The sequence below is a fragment of the Octopus sinensis genome, linkage group LG14, assembly GCF_006345805.1.
Source record: "Octopus sinensis linkage group LG14, ASM634580v1, whole genome shotgun sequence".
NCBI classification, from domain to species: Eukaryota; Metazoa; Mollusca; class Cephalopoda; order Octopoda; family Octopodidae; genus Octopus; species Octopus sinensis.
The window spans coordinates 14,123,514-14,143,542 of NC_043010.1; the positions used below are offsets into that span (position 1 = coordinate 14,123,514).

Here is a 20,029-nt window from a genome sequence, read left to right on the forward strand (position 1 = left end):
CAACTTTGCCTGTCATCCTTTTTGGGGTCGATAAAAATAAGTACCAGTTGAACCCTGGGGTCAATGTAATTGACTTACCCTCCTCCCTTGAAATTACTGGTCTTGCGCTAAAATTTGAAACGAATATTCTTTTCTACTTTAGGCACAAGGCACGAATTTTGAGGGGGCAGCAGTCGATTAGATCGACCCCTGTATGCAACTGGTACTTAATCTATTTAAGGCGGCGAGCTGGCAGAAACGTTAGCATGCTGGGCGAAATGCTTAGTGGTATTTCATCTGCCGTTATGTTGTGAGTTCAAATTCCGCCAAGGTCGACTTTGCCTTTCATCCTTTCGGGGTCGATAAATTAAGTACCAGTTACGCACTGGGGGTCGATGTAATCGACTTAATACCTATGTCTGTCCTTGTTTGTCCCCTCTGTGTTTAGCCCCTTGTGGGTAATAAAGAAATAGGTACTTAATCTATCAACCCCAAAGAGATGAAAGGCAAAGTCAACCTCGGTGGAATTTGAACTCAGAACGTAAAGATAGATGAAATACTGCTAAGCATTTTGACTGGCATGCTAACGATTCTGCCAGATTGCCACCCTAAATTTGAAGCCAATATTACCACAATGGGCAAAATGCTTAGTAGCATTTCACTGTCTTCCTATTCTAAGTTCACATTAATCCACTCCCTTGAAATTGCTGGTCTTGTGCCAAATTTTAAACCCATTATGTTCGTCTTCACATTCTGAGTTCAAACGTCGCTGAGGTCAATTTTGCCTGTCGTCCCTTTTGGGGTTGATAAAATAAGTACCAGTTGAACACACTGAATATAAAAATGCTCTCTCTCTATCTCCTACAAGTCTCACATACATCTTAAAAGATTATTTACACTGAAAGCCCCCTCCCCCTTGTTTAAATATTGTAGAGAAGGATTAAAGTCTATAAAACCTCAATGTGGTTTAAATAAGAAAGTAAAGATATTCGTATCATATTAACATGCGGGGAAAAAAGTGAAAGAATCCCTTGATAGACTGTTTCAATGTTGACTACTTTAAGAGATGTACCTGTTTCCATTATTTATTTAATAACACAGATCAGGTATTATACATAGCATTAAAGGATAGCGTAATATACATATTTGTATATTTGATGGGTATTATTCGAAGAATCAACCACGCATCAAAAGCATAAGAAAAATGTGTTTACATTCTTATTTAACAGTCGTGTGGCTTTGAAGCATTTAACCCTTTAGCATTCAAACCGGTCATATCCGGCCAAAATATTTAACCTGTTTTATATTGAAACTGACCAGCTCTCGCCTCTCACCTCAGCCCTACCATGTCATTCTAAAACTAAAAAATCACATCACTGAAATATCTAAACTACAAGATAATGCATGATTAATTCAAACCATTTTAAATAAACAAACATCACATTTGACAGAATAATCTGAACACTAAAGGGTTAAAGTTATTAAATGCTCTCCCTCCCCTGACATTGCTGGCTTTGTGTCAAAATTTGAGACCAATATTTATGGTGATGGAATGGTAGAGACATTTGGAGTGCTGGGTTAGCTGCTTTGCGACAGTTGTTTGAGTTCAGCTTTGCTTAGTCTTTATTGTTACAGAATAAGTCAGTAAAAGAAGTCTTGTCAAAAGTCAATTCAGTTGCTTATATTCCTAAAAACTGATGGCTGTGTACCAAAATTTAGAAACATTTGATATTATTATTACTACTACTACTATTGTCAGCGCAGTGGGTTAACAGGATCAGCTGTGTCAAACAAAATGCCTTGAGTAATTTATTCTGGCTCTTTACACTCTGAGTTCAAATCTTGTTGTGGTCAACATTATTTTTCATTCTTCTAAGGTCAATAAAGTAAGAACCAGTTAAGTACTGGGCTATACCAGTCTTCCAAAATTTCTGGCCTTGTGCCTGTGTTAGAAATTATCATTATTATTATTATAATTATTATTATTATTATTTAGGCAGCAAGCTGGCAGAATCATTAGCACACCAGACAAAATGCTGCTAAGCATTTTGTCCATCTTTGCATTCTGAGTTCAAATGCTGCCATGGTCGACTTTGTCTTTCATCCTTTCAGGGTCAATAAATTAAGTACCAGTAAAACGCTGGGGTCAATGTAATTCGACTAGTCCCCTCCCCCCAAGTTTCAGGCCTAGTGCCTTTAGTAGAAAGGATTATTGTTATTATTATTATTATTAAGGCGGTGAGCTGGCTGAAACATTAGCACATCAAGCGAAATGCTTAGCGGTATTTCGTCTGCCGCTACGTTCTGAGTTCAAATTCCTTGCGGGGTCGATAAATTAAGTACCAGTTGCGCACTAGGGTCAATGTAATCGACTTAATCCGTTTGTCTGTCCTTGTTTGTCCCCTCTGTGTTTAGCCCCTCGTGGGTAGTAAAGAAATAGGTATTTCATCTGTCCTTACGTTCTGAGTTCAAATTCTGCTGAGGTTGACTTTGCCTTTAATCCTTTCGGGGTCAATAAATTAAAAACCAATTGCCCCCTCCCAAAATTTCAGGCCTTTTCTCTGTTAATGAATTAGTTATATCTTGAAAATGTACAAATAACTGAGATTAGCAAAATGTTTTCAAAGAACATTATTTATTTGTGACAGAAATGTGTTGATAGACACAAGGGAACGCCTGAATCCTTTGTTATATTCTGTTGTGTGTTTTTGTTTTTTTTTTATTAACTGTTTCATTTCAAATTTCCCCAAAGTCAACCTTGTTTTTTGCGCAAACTAACAATCAGTCTTGAAATGTTTAAATTGTCTTTTCACTGCATATGTACTTCTTATCCGAAACTTCTGAACTTAGTTGTATTATTTTTAATGGTTCAGACCACCACGAGGATTTTTTTTGCGCATGTGGCTTTTTTTTTTTTTTTTTCAACCCTTATTCTGTTTTAATGAGCCACAATGGTTTTTAGGTTAAGGTGTATGAGTTCAAATCTTAATGTACAGCTATTGTACTGTCACATAAAGTAAGAGATGTAAACCCTGTTTCCTATAGTTTAGTTGAGTGGATGCAAACATCTACCCCCACCCCACCTCTGTGTCTTGCCAATTCCTTGTTGAAGGGCTATTGACAGGATGGGTGTCATCCAACAAAGAAAACCATTTCGTCTGTTCAAGTAGGAGACTACCACAGCAAGTACAAAAGCTGCAGGTGTGGAACCAACTGTGGGTGCAGATCTTGGTGGTAGCAGCAAATACTGTAAAAAAAAAATACTGTAAAAAACAATAAAATTGTATCAGAATTCTTCTTCTCTAAAAGTTTACATTAACCCTTTAGCATTCAGATTACTCTGTCAAATGTAAACCCTGTTTAATCACATTGTTTTAAATTAATTGTACAGCATCTTGTAACTCTGAGATTTCGATGATGACCCTGTTTATTTTTAGAATGACTTTGTAGGGTAGGTGTGAGAGGTCAGAGCTGGCTGGTTTGAGCATAACACAGAAAAGGCCGGTTTAAACACTAAAGGGTTAAACAATCAGTGTATCACATGTATGAGACACATCTTGAACCAACAAGGAACTCTCCATGTGGTGATTCATCAAACTAGAAATAGCTGCCCAATTTCACTTGAATAACTCTTCCATATTAAATAAGGAAGGACACTCTTAAAAAGATGGGATGGTCGTGGATGGAATGTCTCCAATCATAGTGCTCCTCAATCAAGCTTGATCTGGAGATAAAGAAATCAAATCATCACATTTACTGATCTATTAAATTCTCTCACAAATTCCCTGTTTCACAATAACAAACTTGTTTAACCCTTTCGTTACTGTATTTCTGTTGAGATGCTCTGTGTTTCTTTCAATTACTTTAAATATAACAAAGAATTTAGTAAAATAACATAGTCATCATTCAGCTAGTGTTAGGAACATAAATTGTGACTAAGGTTTGGTGGAAAATTTTAGTTCAAAACTTATGAAAACAAGACATTTGTACCACAGAGCCAGACCCGGTTTCAGCCGGGTTGGTAACAAAAGGATTAAGTCATTTATGTTTCCCTGCAAACCCACTGGATTACATTACACATCTGTAGAATCACCTTTTTGAATGGAGTGTCTTTTTAAGGATAAGAAAAGTATCCTTTTCAGGATCAAATGCCAGTTGATACATTTAACTGCCAATTATCCAGCATTGGTAGGACCAGGAGAGTGCTGGATTAGTGATTTTGCCAGATTATTGATTATTGATTGTGTCTTTGACTCACTGTCAGCAAAGAAACAGAGTAACGTCTTTCTGCTTTTTTATGTCGTAAACTGTCAAAGATCCAATGTTGTATAATTCGCATAATCTTTTATGGACAATTGTACGGTATTTACACTTTACACCACAAGAAGCACTTCCTCTCTGCATTGGAATCATTGCTGGGGCTAAAAATGAAAAAGGTATAATATCCACCCGTCTAACACCCGTGGACATATTTACAAAGTCAAAAAACAGCACAGCTCCCATGACTTCAGGAAACATTTTTTCACGCTGAGAGTTGCTGAAGCATGGAACAAGCTGCCGGCATCGGTTGTTAGTTGTCGGAGCTCTGCATCCTTCAAAACTTCCATGCTTCCTGAGATTCGCCAACACTACACCTGATTTTCTCCCCTCCATACACACACAAGCGTGTATCTGACTCGTACATTGTTCACTTTCCAGACATTTGTACATTACTGCATGTACTCTATACGCACTTTCTGACAAGTTGTGGTGCACCTGAGCACTGTATACTATAATTTCATTATTATAAATGAAAAAAAGCCCAAACTGGAAAGGCCTGCCTTTGTTCACAAATGATGCAAGTGTGTTTATGCAGCAAAGACCAACAACAAATCATAGCAGCAACCCAGGAAATTTGAAATTGTTCCAGCTGTAATTAATGCCAGATTACTGATTTTGTCAGATTAGTGGCAGTCTACTGTAATAGGGTAGTGAAGGCATGCAGCTTAGTGGTTAGGGTATCTGGCTCACAATTGTATGGTCAAGAGTTTGAATCCCAATGATGCATTGGGTCCTTGAGTAAGACACTTTATTTCAAGTTTCTCCTATCTACTCAGCTGTAAAAAAATGAGTTGTACCTGTATTTCAAAGGGCCAATCTTGTCACACTGAATCTCCTGAGAAGTACATTAAGGGTACACATATCACATGAAGGTGGCGAGCTGGCAGAATCGTTAGCACGCCGGACGAAATGTGCAGCCATATTTCGTCTGCCGTTACGTTCTGAGTTCAAATTCCGCCAAGGTCGACTTTGCCGTTCATCCTTTCGGGGTCGATAAATTAAGTACCAGTTACACACTGGGGTCAACGTAATCGACTTAATACCTATGTCTGTGTTTAGCCCCGTGTGGGTAGTAAAGAAATAGGTACACATGTCTGTGGGGTGCTCTGCCACTTGCACATTACTTTCACGAGCAGGCTTATTTCATTGGTTGGAACACTCGCCATCGTAGCTGACTGACTGCAAATAATAGTTAGAATAATGTGTCTTTCAGGGGTTATTTTACCACCATCTAAATCTTATTCATCCCAGCCCTTACTTATATACACTACACTTATTAGATCATAACTGTCTCACACTGGCTTACACTTATATACACTCACTGGATCATACCATTCAGCTCCATAAGGATCACATTCTCACATCCACTGAATCCATCTCAGATCCACAACACTGTGACATTTTATTTCCTAAAAATTGCGATTTTCTCTCAGAATATTAACCCTTGGGCATTCTGTCAAATGAAATGCTAATTTATTCATAGTTTTAAAACTTAATCTTGTAGCTTAACGATTTTGTAGTTGCAATCATTTATTTTTAGATTGACATTGCAGGGTATGTGTGAAAAGCTGCATATGGCTAATTTGAACATATAACAGACTATTTGAGCCGGTTTGAATTCCATTAAAGGTGGTTTGAATTTAAAGGTGGTTATAGACCTATTTTGTGAAATATTCCTCTCGGTGGGCCGCATGAAAACCTATGGCGGGCCGTAGTTTGCTCACCCCTGGTTTAATATAACATTTTACCATTTCTACCTTTAATAATAATGATTTGTAAAAAAAATGAGATGTAAGAGTGGCTGTGTGGTAAGTAGCTTGTTTACCAACCACATGGTTCCGGGTTCAGTCCCACTGCATGGCACCTTGGGCAAGTGTCTTCTACTATAGCCTCGGGCCGACCAAAGCCTTGTGAGTGGATTTGGTAGACAGAAACTGAAAAGAATCCCATCGTATATATATATATGTGTGTCTGTGTTTGTCCCCCTAGCATTGCTTGACAACCGATGCTGGTGTGTTTATGTCCCTGTCAATAAGCGGTTTGGCAAAAGAGACCGATAGAATAAGTCCTGGGGTCGAGTTGCTCGATTAAAGGTGGTGCTCCAGTATGGCCGCAGTCAAATGACTGAAACAAGTAACAGAGAGAGTATTATGGTTGATTGATGTTTTATAATTGGCTGTGGGGAAGAAAGCAACTCTGAAATATTAAGTGACTCCAGGAACATTGATATAAGGTTAGAAATTTGGTTAGGAGGGGTTAGTCTATTACATCAGCCCCCAGTACTTGACTGAAATTTTATTTTGGCACGTAGCACCATCCGTTTGTGGCCTTTGCCAGCCTCGCCTGGCCTCGTGCCGATGGCACGCAAAAAGCACCATCCGTCCGTGGCCGTTTGCCAGCTCCGTCTGGCACCTGTGCGGGTGGCACGTAAAAAGCACCCACTACACTCACGGAGTGGTTGGCGTTAGGAAGGGCATCCAGCTGTAGAAACACTGCCAGATCAGACTGGGCCTGGTGCAGCCTTCTGGCTTCCCAGACCCCAGTTGAACCGTCCAACCCATGCTAGCATGGAAAGCGGACGCTAAATGATGATCCTTACTTTGAAACATAAAAATAATCTTAGCGTTTGAATTCAGAATATAAAGAGCTAGAACAAATATCTCTTGGCATTTTTCCTTATTCTATAACCAGTCTACCGAACCAGCATTCTCAGTCGTCTTCAGTGTCATTATTATTCAACATCTGTTGACCATGTTGGACAGTTTGACAGGTTCCAGTAAGTTGCAGAGCTGCACTGAGCTCCAGTTTCAGCTCTGATGTGGTTTCTACAGCTAGATGCCCTTCCTAATGCCAACTTCTTTACATTGTGTATTACTCTTTTACTCGTTTCAGTCATTTGACTGCGGCCATGCTGGAGCACCGCCTTTAGTCGAGCAAATCGACCCCGGGACTTATTCTTTGTAAGCCCAGTACTTATTCTATTGGTCTCTTTTGACGAACCGCTAAGTTACGAGGACGTAAACACACCAGCATCGGTTGTCAAGAAATGCTAGGGGGACAAACACACACACACATACATATATATATATACATATATATGACAGGCTTCTTTCAGTTTCCGTCTACCAAATCCACTTACAAGGCATTGGTCGGCCTGGGGCTATAGCAGAAGACACTTGCCCAAGATGCCACGCAGTGGAACTGAACCCGGAACCATGTGGTTGGTTAGCAAGCTACTTACCACACAGCCACTCCTGTGCCTTCAACATTTAAATTGGAAACTTTTTTTTTTATTTGTGCCACCAGCTAAACCGTCAAGACAAAAAAAGAAAAAGGAAAAGCACACCCCTAATAAGTGATGGTGATGGTGGGGCTTTTTTTATGCCTAGGGTTGAACGGCAAAGGTATGATAGAGAGCATAAGTTAAGGTATGTTAAGGCGGCAAGCTGGCAGAAACGTTAGCACGCCGGGCAAAATGTGTAGCCGTATTTCGTCTGCCGTTACGGTCTGAGTTCAAATTCTGCCGAGGTCGATTTTGCCTTAAATCCTTTCGGGGTCGATTAAATAAGTACCAGTTACGCACTGGGGTCGATGTAATTGACTTGATCTGTGTGTCTGTCCTTGTTTGTCCCCTCCTTGTGGGTAGTAAAGAAATAGGTATGATAGGGAGCATAGGTGTCTCACTATTAAAGAGAATGCATGGCTACCACACATATAGGCGTGGATGTGATTAGCTGTGAAAGAGAGAAAGATAGTAGTGATAGAATGACAGAGTAAACTTAAGGTACAGGTAATCGAGTACTGTAGAGGATACAGACAGTGGGTCCAGAGAAGGGAGACTGGGTACTTTCAAAAGTGTGTGTAGGGAGAATAACTATTAGAAATGGCGGGTAGAGGAGATACAATACAGTTGATGGGAAATATCAATATGGAAAGGGGGCAAGGTGAGAGATAGAGGTACCTCAGGAAGGCTACATCAGATGATGCGTATGATGAGTAAGGTGCTGGAGTGGTGAGGAAGGAGATATGTAAGGGTACATAAGGGTGGTTATAGTGAGTGGTGTGTAATGGCATATGAGTGAGGTATTAATGGAATGTGACAGAAGCAAGAGACAAGTGAAGGCATAGAAGCAGGGTGAGTGATATGTGCTGATGCTGCCCTCGAGTGGTTACAGCTGCCAGGTAACATCATAGATAAAGGAGCAATGGAAGACTGGGGGTTAAAGGAATGAGATGTGAGGAATCTTTGATAGCGCATAATAGTTCTAATTTTAGGGTAGGATATGTCAACACCAGTATTCAGTTATTTTATCAACCTTGAAAGGATTAAAAGTAAGGTTGACTTTGATGGGATTTGATCTCAGAATCTAAAGAGCCTGAGCAAATACTGCAAATCATTTTTTCTAACCCTGCTAATTTAGTGATCTCAATAATATTGGTTTCAAATTGTGGCATAAGGCCAGCAAGTTAGTGGGCAGGGTATATCAATTACATCAACCCCAGTGCTCAACCGGTACTTATTTTATTGACACCAAAATGATAGAAGGCAAGAATAATAATATTTATTTCAGATTTTGGCACAAGGCCAGCAATTTGGGGAAGAAGGTAAGTTGATTATGTCGAGCCCAGTGCTCAACTACTACCTATTTTATTGTCTTGAAAGACAAAGTCAGCCTTGGAATAATAATATTGATGATTAAAATTGATCATCAGTTACAAATAACTATAATCAAAACCCTAAGCTGAAATCTTGTCTTTGATACAGTGTATGTTGCATGGAAATCCTGGAATTGTTTGGAGTTCAAACTCCCTGTTACACTTTTAACAACACGAGAAAAACTGGAATTAAAGAAAAAACTCCTGATGATATCCGGGGGGGGGAGCACTCCATCGGTTACGACGACAAGGGTTCCGGTTGATCCGAATCAACGGAACAGCCTGCTCGTGAAATTAACGTGTAAGTGGCTGAGCACTCCACAGACACGTGCACCCTTAACGTAGTTCTCGGGGATATTCAGCGTGACACAGAGAGTGACAAGGCTGGCCCTTTGAAATTCAGGTACAACAGAAACAGGAAGTAAGAGTGAGAGAAAGTTGTGGTAAAAGAGTACAGCAGGGATCACCACCATCCCCTGCCGGAGCCTCGTGGAGCTTTAGGTGTTTTCGCTCAATAAACACTCACAACGCCCGGTCTGGGAATCGAAACCGCGATCCTACGACTGCGAGTCTGCTGCCCTAACCGCTGGGCCATTGCGCCTCCTGATGATATCCAGCTCCTCTCTCATTCTCTACAACTGTCATTTCTCACCATCTGACATATCCAGCCACCAAGAACTTAGGTACTACTGTTTGTGTTTTTGTTAGACTGATTTAATTTTTGAATGTTCCCTCTGGTATGTCAAACTGCTGAAGTTTGAGAATCCAAAGTTCTACTGCTTGTAGGTGCAGCGGCAAGTATGGCAATATGTTCGAGAAGTTCGTTCTGAAATCACATAGTCTTCAGTTCAGTACCACTGTGTGAGCCTGATCCGAGCCTTGTGAGTGAAACAGAAATTTTGCTGAAGCCTGCTGGCTGGACTGTACCTGTTCTTGGGTGCTAGATTTAATTCATCATCTAGCACTACCAATTGGCCTTTCAGTGCCTTTAACCCTTTCGTTACCAACCCGGCTGGAACCGGCTCTAGCTCTGAGTACAAATGTCTTGTTTTCATAAGTTTTGAATTAAAATCTTCCACCAAACCTTAATCGCAATTTATGTTCCTAACACTAGTTTAACGATAACTAAGTTATTTTACTAAATTTTTTGTCATATTTAAAATTAATTGAAAGAAACACAGAGCATCTCAAAATAAATACAGTAACGAAAGGGTTAATTGTGTTCAATCTGTTGTATGCTATTTGAACCAGGTTCTCAATCTGTGGATAGCTTAATATTCTGAGCTGCTGTTTCCTTCTGCACCAACCTGGAAGTCAAGGGGTTATTCTTTCCTTTATCCAAAATGTCATAGGATCTTACCTCCTCTAATCTATATAAAAAAAAAAAACAAAGTATATATATCTAATATATCTGACTGTATTTTATTTATTTAAGCTGTGTAACTGATGTATATATGTTAAATTTTATATTCTGTGTGTGTGTGTGGAGGCACATGGCTTAATGGTTAGAGTGTCAGCATCATGATCGTAAGATTGTGGTTTCGATTCCTGGACCGGGCGACGCGTTGTGTTCTTGAGCAAAACACTTCATTTCACGTTGCTCCAGTCCACTCAGCTGGCAAAAATGAGTAACGCTGCGATGGACTGGCGTCCCATCCAGCTGGGGTACACATACGCCATTGAAACCGGGAAACCGGGCCCATGAGCCTGGCTAGGCTTTAAAAGGGCGCAAAAAAAGAATATATATATATATATATATATATATATATATATATATATATATAGTAGAAATATGTTACGAAAAGAAAATATAAAATACACGTGGAAATGTAAGGGTAAAATATGAAAAATCAACGAAAATGCATATTGCAAATAGAAAAAGGCTATTTATGACAAGTAATGACAAATATATACATTTAGATTGACTGAGGTAGTAATACAAGTCATAAAAGTCATTATTATGAGATGATTATAAGATGATAATAAAGTAAGGGAACAAAACGGACCATGGTTTACGCTAAGCTATTCATCGTTGGGGATACATACATATATATATCCCCTATAATTGAACTATTCGGCATTCAGATTACACTATCAAATGTAACATTAAACCCTTTTTTAATTAATCATGCATTATTTCATAGCTTTGAGATATTGATGACATTTGTTTATTTTTAGAATGACATTGTAGGGTAGGTGTGAGAGGCCGGATCTAGCCAGTTTGAACATAAAACAGGTAGAATCTTCAGGTGTGATACAACTGGTTTAAATGCTAAAATATTAAAGGTCACACCTTGATATTCTAATTCCACCTCAAAAATAAGTTAAGTCTGTAGAGTATTCGTTGAATCAGCTGCCAATTCAATGAGCAGGTGATTCAGTTAATTAAACACCTAAACAGTCAAAATTTAGGTTAATTAAACAACTGAACAGTCATTGTCACAATTAACAAATCCATTCACTTTATGTACATATCTATCGACTTTATTTAACTTTTTAATTAGTTTGAGGAAGATGGATCAATGCCCATAGCCTTTTTTGGTTCCAATACACGGCTAACGAGCAGTTTGAAATTTGTGTGGGTGGGTGGAGTTTCATGAAGAAGGATTGAGAAATTTACCACAAAATCACAAATTCTTGAGGGAAAGACACAGTTGAATAAGGCTGTTTCATATCCCTAGATTTATTTATTTGACATCCAACCCCCAAATAACTCCAAAAGTTAAAATGCATGGCTGGCTTCAGCAGAAACTGAACTTTAAATCTAAAAGTTACAAATACTCTGAGTTTTATTATTTTTTTTATTTTTACTTATTTATATTTTATCTTGGTGTTAGATAATGAAGATTTCTTACATAGACACTAAGTAACATATTCTGGAGTCAGTGATTAAATTTAGTTGCTCAAATATAGGCGCAGGGGTGGCTGTGTGGTAAGTATCTTGTTTACCAACCACATGGTTCCGGGTTCAGTCCCACTGCGTGGCACCTTGGGCAAGTGTCTTCTACTATAGCCTCGGGCCGACCAAAGCCTTGTGAGTGGATTTGGTAGACGGAAACTGAAAAAAGCCTGTCGTATATATGTATATATATATATATATGCGTGTGTGTATGTTTGTGTGTCTGTGTTTGTCCCCCTAGCATTGCTTGACAACCGATGCTGGTGTGTTTATGTCCCCGTTACTTAGCGGTTCAGCAAAAGAGACCGATAGAATAAGTACTGGGGTTACAAAAGAATAAGTCCCGGGGTCGAGTTGTTCAATTAAAGGCGGTGCTCCAGCATGGCCGCAGTCAAATGATGGAACAAGTAAAAGAGAGTAAAAACTCTTTGTTATCTCACTAGTAAATTTTATCACCCCTTCCCCCAACAGTCCCTGAAAATAAAACAATCGGCAATCTTAGTTGGTCTTGAATTCAGGGTCTAAAGACCAAAAAAAAAGGGTTCTCCTTATTAATTATTGGATAATGATGATGTTGATAATAGTAATGTTTTTTTAAGTGATACTGTAACAAGATTTTGAAGTTGTTGGTATGTAATGGAGAAAATTCAGACTTATTGCAGTAATTTTCATTTCTATTTATTGTATATATATATACGTACAGGGGTTGGACAAAATAATGGAAACACCTTAGAATTTCAAACAAATTTATTTTAATGATAATGATGATGATGATGATGATGGGGTAGGACCACCTTTCGCAGTAAGTACAGCTTGAATTCTATGAGGTATAGATTCGTACAGTTTGAATTGTTTCCAAAGGAATTTTTGTCTTCAGCTAAAACAGTCTCCAGTTCTTGTAGTGATGATGGTGGAGGATATCAACTCCTTACTTGTTTTTCTAAAATGCACCATAAATGTTCAATAATATTGAGATCTGGGGACTGTGGTGGCCAGATACGATGTTCAACATCACTAGAATGTTCCTCATGCCATTCAGTAACAACTTTAGCTGTGTGAATTGGTGCATTATCATCCTGAAAGATTGCATTTCCCTCTGGATACAGTTCCTCAACCATAGGATGAATTTGATCAGATAAAATGCTTAAATAGTCTTGACTATTAATTCTTCCATGAAGGGAAACCATTAGGCCAGCGGATTTCCAAGATATAGCCTCCCAGAATCACATTTCCTTCTCCATGTTTAACAGTTGGAAGAAGGCAGTCTGGGTCAAATGCTTCTTTTGACTGTCTCCACACATATACTCTGTCAGTGGTCAGAAATAAGGTAAAGGAAGACTCCTCCAAGAAAATAACATTTTTCTACTGCTCTGGGGACCAATTCTGAAGGTTTTTACTCCACTCTAATTGCTTTGCAACGTTTGCTTTTGAAAGTAGTGGTTTTCTGATTGCTTTGTGCAGCTCCTGGTAAACAGTTTTTGTGGAAACTGGGTTCTCGAAGTGGTCGTTAAGGTCTGCAATAATTTTGGGAGTTGTACTTTTGTGATCCTTTCTAACAATTTGCGTAAGAGTCTGACAGTCCCTATCTGAAAGTTTTGGTTTTCTTCTGGAGTTTTGTTTCAACAAGAATGTTTTTCCCTCTTTCTTAAAGGCTGTCATTACTTTCGAGACAGTACGTCTTGATACACCAAACATTTTGGCTGTTTTCATTACGCTAGCACCTGCCATACGAGCACCAACAATTTGACCTCTTTGAAAGTCCGATAGAGCTGTCATCTTAATGAATTTTAATTACCTTTTTCTGATGATATCTGAAAACAAACAGCAATTTTAGCAAAACATATTAAGCAACAATAATAATAAATCAAAAAACATAAAAATAAACAAGCTTTTGACGGTTTTATAGATATTTCAAAATTATGATGCTATGATGCTAGGTGTTTCCATTATTTTGTCCAACCCCTGTATAAGGCATCAATGTGATGAGGACTGAAGCTTCCATTGGAATGAATGCCAAGATATGGCTGTAGAGATGCGAGTGTTTTGCGTGTTTCATTTGAGTGAGATGAGGATCTTTGTACAATGCAACACATCAACGAGGGCCAAACTCTTGACCACATGGGTTGCTGCAGAAGATACTGAGTGATTTAAATTTGGACGAATTGGGATTAAACTATGAACTATATTTTGTGTGTAGTAGTGAAACAGCAAAGCTCACTGCACACCCCTGTAACAGTAATAATAATAATAATAATGGTTCTATTGAGGAGAGTAGTGAGTTTCTCACTGCAAAGCCAACGCCATGTTGATGAGGTTCTTCTGGATCTCTTCCCTGCCGAAAGAAGGTGAAGTCCTGCTCTTTGAGTTTGCCGTTTGAGGGAAGTCTTGTCTCCTGCAGCCCAGCAATATCTATGTCGAGCCTCTTTAGTTCACGGTCAATGATGGCCGTTTTCCTTGTGTCTTCAATCCTGAGAAGATCATCAGATATTCCAGGACACATGGTCCTGACATTCCAGCTTGCCAACCGCAGAACTGGTGTTTTCTTGACTTTTAGGGAGTGTTTGTCCAGGATAGGACTACACAGCCACGGCAGGAAATGTATCAGGACATGAAATATAAAAGCCGGACTAGACTACAAAAAAAAAAAAACACATGCGCAACTCCATTGTCTCCCGAGACAGAAAGGATGCCAATACAATACAATAATAATAATGAATTTTTCTCATGTTTGTTGTTATTTAATGAACTAATATAGAGATCATCAGTTGGTTCATTGGATGGCTGTTTCTTTGTTTGTCTCTAACAAACAATAAATATGCCATCTTCACACAAAGAAATAGATATATATTGTAATAATAACAATAATAATAATAACAATGGTGATAAAATATTTCTAAACAAATTGTCTTATTTTTGTTTTTCTTTTTTTTTTTATTATATTGATTTCTAACATATGCAGAAAAATCACAGATCTCAGGTTACAACGACACACACGAATACTTATTTGGATCTTTTCGGTTTGAACGGCAGTTTTTTAACATAATTTCTAAAAAATTTTAAACTTCGTATACTGGTAGAATGTGTTTATAAAACATCTTTTTCTCTTGGCTTTATTGAGAAAATTCTATTGTTTGTAAGATATTTGTTGGTTTTTTTTTTCAATTTCTGCAATTTCAACCGATCACTGACATCTATTGAGGTAAAAAAATCATTCTGTGCCGTATGAATATGTCCCTCGTTTAAGAAACAGATTGGGTTTATTTACATTTGTGAAGAAAAAAAGATACCCTTCCCCCCACCCCTAACCCTAAAACAGATTGAAATACAATAGATCGATACTAGGGTCATAATTATGGGTGACAATTTCATATGACACCGCTAGAAAAAACTGCCGCTCAAACCGAAAAGATCCCTTATTTTTATCAATGGCTCATGTATTTAATATGTTAATTGTTGCTTAACCAATATAAGCTTTGATTCAGCAGACATAAGATGAACCGTATTCCAATTGTGACCATCCTGTAGTTTATTCAGATAGTGTATAGTTGTAGCTATGGCTGCATGGCTGCAAGTTTTACTGATGCCAAAGGCAACAACATTGTTTTCACCAAATTCTTTTGCGGTAAGAGTACACTGCTGGGTGACTGAGAAGAGTAGGTTACCAATAGATTTAGTTTTATGGAAATCATACTGGTTCTCATTAAAGAGAAAGAGTGAGAGGTGCTGAGAATGTTGTTTCTGGATGTCTCTATTACCTTACTTGACTTGACAGCATTCACCTGGGGTGGGTTGAGCTGGCTTCATTCACCCTCAATGCTGCATCTCTCACAAACGCCGACCAGGCCTGGCGATTTGAGGCTAACGACCGCGTGATCTCCAACCATTCTTTATTCCAGCGGCGAACGCCGTAGATATGGGGGCCTAGGTTGGGTTCCAGATCAGCCTTGACTGTCATCAGCCAGGTTTTTCATTGTCCACCACATCGCTTTCGCCAACCCTGAAGGGGAGCTGGGGCAATTGCTTTGTAGGTTGGGTTCCAGATTAGCCTATTACCTTAGATAGATTATGATTGCAATAAGGTGATATTTGACTGGGTCAGAAAGGCTGCCTTCTTGAGGATGTGACACACTGTATGAGGTGGTATCAAAAAGTTCCTGGACTGGTTCTGTGGTGCACCAACAGATGGCAGCACATGGTTGCATGCACAGTGGGAGCTAGCAGTGACCTTCAGGAGGAGTTAGTGTGTTGAGTAACATCATTGTGTTTACTTTGCAAGTTGTAAAATTTGTGCTTTTGTGATCGCGTGTATGTTGTAGTCTGTGATTTTATCATGCACAGGAACAAAGAGCCAATGTGAAACTTTGTGTTGAACTTGGGAAGTCTAATACAGAGACATTGAGTATGCTTTGGCAGGATTAGTGATGATTAAGGTGGTGAGCTGGCAGAATCGTTAGCACGCCAAGCAAAATGCGTAGCCGTATTTCGTCTGCTGTTACGTTCTGGGTTCAAATTCCGCCGTGGTCGACTTTGCCATTCATCCTTTCAGGGTCGATAAATTAAGTACCAGTTACGCACTGGGATCGATACAATTGACTTAATCCGTTTGACCTCTCTGTGTTTAGCCCCTTGTGGGTAGTAAAGAAATAGGTATTTCGCCTGCCGCTACGTTCTGGGTTCAAATTCCGCCGAGGTCGACTTTGCCTTTCATCCTTTCGGGGTCGATAAATTAAGTACCAGTTATGCACTGGGGTCGATACAATCGACTTAATCCATTTGTCTGTCCTTGTTTGTCCCCTCTGTGGGTAGTAAAGAAATAGGTATTTCGCCTGCCACTACATTCTGGGTTCAAATTCCGCCAAGGTTGACTTTGCCTTTCATCCTTTCGGGGTCAATAAATTAAGTACCAGTTACGCACTGGGGTCGATACAATCGACTTAATCCGTTTGTCTGTCCTTCTTTGTCCTCTCTGTGTTTAGCACCTTGTGGGTAGTAAAGAAATAGGATTACAGTGATGAGGCAATGGGGCATATGCAATGTTTTGAGTGGCATGGGCCCTTCAAAAGTAGGAGGAAGACTGGCACGAGTACCACCTCAAGAGATGGGGTTTTGTGCATAGAGAATTCATCTCCCAGGGTGAAACTGTCAATTCAGAGTTCTACTGCAACATTTTGACGCATTTGAGGGAGGACATTTGGCGGAAGCAACCAGATCTGTGGAGCTTGAAGAATTGGATTCCTCACTTGTGAGTTTTTTCACCAAAAACAATATGGAATCACTTCTGCACCTGCCCTACTTTCCAGATAGGGCAGGCACAGACCTCCATCTCTGCCCCCCAAGATGAAAATGCAGCTCAAAGGTCACCCATTTTAACTCTGTTTTCGAGATCCAGAGTTAATTACAGAAGGTCCTTGACTAGTTTACGGAGCCCTATTCTCCAGATAGGGCAGGCGCAGACCTCCATCTCTGCCCCCAAGATGAAAATGCAACTCAAAGGTCACCCATTTTAACTCTGTTTTCGAGATCCAGAGTTAAGCACAGAAGGTCCTCGACTAGCTTACGGAGCGCTATTCTCCAGATAGGGCAGGTGCAGACCTCCATCTCTGCCCCCCAAGATGAAAATGCAGCTCAAAGGTCACCCATTTTAACTCTGTTTTCAAGATCTAGAGTTAATCACAGAAGGTCCTCGACTAGCTTACGGAGTGCTATTCTCCAGATAGGGCAGGTGCAGACCTCCAATTCTGCCCCCAAGATGAAAATGCAACTCAAAGGTCACCCATTTTAACTCTGTTTTCGAGATCCAGAGTTAAGCACAGAAGGTCCTCAACTAACTTACGGAGTGCTATTCTCCAGATAGGGCAGGTGCAGACCTCCAATTCTGCCCCCCAAGATGAAAATGCAGCTCAAAGGTCACCCATTTTAACTCTGTTTTCGAGATCCAGAGTTAATCACAGAAGGTCCTCGACTAGCTTACGGAAAATTACTTCCAGACCAGATTTCAAAAGAGGCAGGAATGTTGGGGCTGGTGTATTGCTGAAACCTCGCATGTATATATGGTAACTGAAAACTGAAAGAAGCCCATCATCATAACACGCATTCACTATTTTCCTCTCATTCTGGTTGTTTTGTTCCCGTTTCCCTGTATGTCTCCACTGTCATGTTTTTGTTCCCAACTTAGACCCTCCATAAATCCTAAATTTTATTTTAGAATTTATGATGGGAGCAACTGTCTTTAAAGACTCATATTGTCATTGAATGCTTGAAATGAGGAGTAGATAGATAGCCAACAACTGATGAAGGATCCTTTCTCTGTATGTTGTTTTGTTCCGGTTTCCCTATATGTCTCCACTGTTATATTTTTGTTCCCAGCTTGGACCCTCCATAAATCCTAAAGGAGACTATGTTAAAACTTAGGTAAATAAATAATTTTCTTATTAAGCATAACTAGCCCAGGAACCTTTTGATACCATTTCAGTGCTGAGTTCAATGTCTGCTGAGGACATGACAAGCAAAAGATGGGGGTAATTGGTCTCAAGTAATCGTCATGGCTGATTACCTATAAATGGGTGGCTCTGATCATGAAAATCCAAATAATTCAGTTGATTGTCTGACAATAGGCGCAGGAGTGGCTGTGTGGTAAGTAGCTTGTTTACCAACCACATGGTTCCGGGTTCAGTCCCACTGCGTGGCACCTTGGGCAAGTGTCTTCCGCTATAGCCTCGGGCCGACCAAAGCCTTGTGAGTGGATTTGGTAGATGGAAACTGAACGAAGCCCGTCGTATATATGTATATATAAGTGTGTGTGTTTGTGTGTCTGTGTTTCTTCCCCCAACATCGTTTGACAACCGATGCTGGTGTGTTTGTGTCTCCGTCACTTAGCGGTTCGGCAAAAGTGACCGATAGAATAAGTACGGGGCTTACAAAGAATAAGTCCCGGGGTCAAGTTGCTCGATTAAAGGCGGTGCTCCAGCATGGCCGCAGTCAAATGACTGAAACAAGTAAAAGAATAAAAGAATGATTATACTTGACCTTGTTTCAGTCATTGGACTGCAGCCATACTGGAGCACCATCTTGAAGTGTTTTAGTTGAACAAATCAACTCTAGCACCTTTTTTTGTTTTTCTTTTCTTTTTAGTCCACAGGCTCTTTTACCTAGCTGCTCAGTTACAGGGAAGTAAACAAACCAACACTGGTTATCAAGCAATGGAGGGGAGTGACAAACACAATGATGGGCTTCTGTACAGTTTCTGTTTTCTAAATTCATTCACAATGCACTGGTCAGCCTGGGGCTAAAGTAGAAGCCACTTGATCGGAGTGTTGTACAATGGAACTGAACCCATAGTAACAAAGCAAACTTCTCAACCCTATAGTCTGCACTTTTCTATAAAAACATGTTACAGCTGTTGTTTAACCTTGACTGAGCATACATGATCAAAGACATTCTAGCTATGAAGATCTTATGTTCTTGGTAGTATTCCGTGGACTACGCAACCCAGTTACCTTCTTTTATCTTAAAACAGTGTAATTTGAAGAAGATTTTGCTGCTCTTTCCGTCAGGTTGAGCAACCATGTAGAAGCTCCCTGGATGGTTCCTATGTATTTGTGATGTTTCTTATTTCTTTACTGCCCACAAGGGACTACACAGAGGAGACAAACGGATTAAGTCGATTATATCAACTCCAGAGAGTAACTGGTACTTATTTAATCGACCCCGAAAGGATGAAAGGCAAAGTTGACCTCGGCGGAATTTGAACTCAGAACGAAATACCTATTTCTTTACTACCCACAAGGGGCTAAATACAGAGGGGACAAACAAGGACAGACAAACGGATTAAGTCGATTATATCAACCCCAGAGAGTAACTGGTACTTATTTAATCAACCCCGAAAGGATGAAAGGCAAAGTTGACCTCGGCGGAATTTGAACTCAGAATGAAATACCTATTTCTTTACTACCCACAAGGGGCTAAACACAGAGGGGACAAATGGATTAAATCAATTACACTGACCCCAGTGCGTAACTGGTACTTATTTAATTGACTCCGAAAGGATGAAAGGCAAAGTTGATCTCGGCGGAATTTGAACTCAGAACGTAGCGGCAGACGAAATACCGCTAAGCATTTCGCCCGGCGCACTAACGTTTCTACCAACTCGCCACCTTTTTGTGGTATTTCTATTTT

At 39.7% G+C, this 20,029-nt stretch overlaps 1 long non-coding RNA gene across 1 annotated transcript; it reads left to right on the plus strand.

Annotated features, from left to right (window-relative positions):
- Positions 1-2,418: 2,418 nt before the first annotated feature.
- On the plus strand, positions 2,419-18,665 carry LOC118765893. Its single transcript, XR_005001806.1, has 3 exons — positions 2,419-2,676; positions 10,488-10,493; positions 18,649-18,665. It is a non-coding gene; the product is annotated as an uncharacterized LOC118765893 (long non-coding RNA).
- Positions 18,666-20,029: the final 1,364 nt, after the last annotated feature.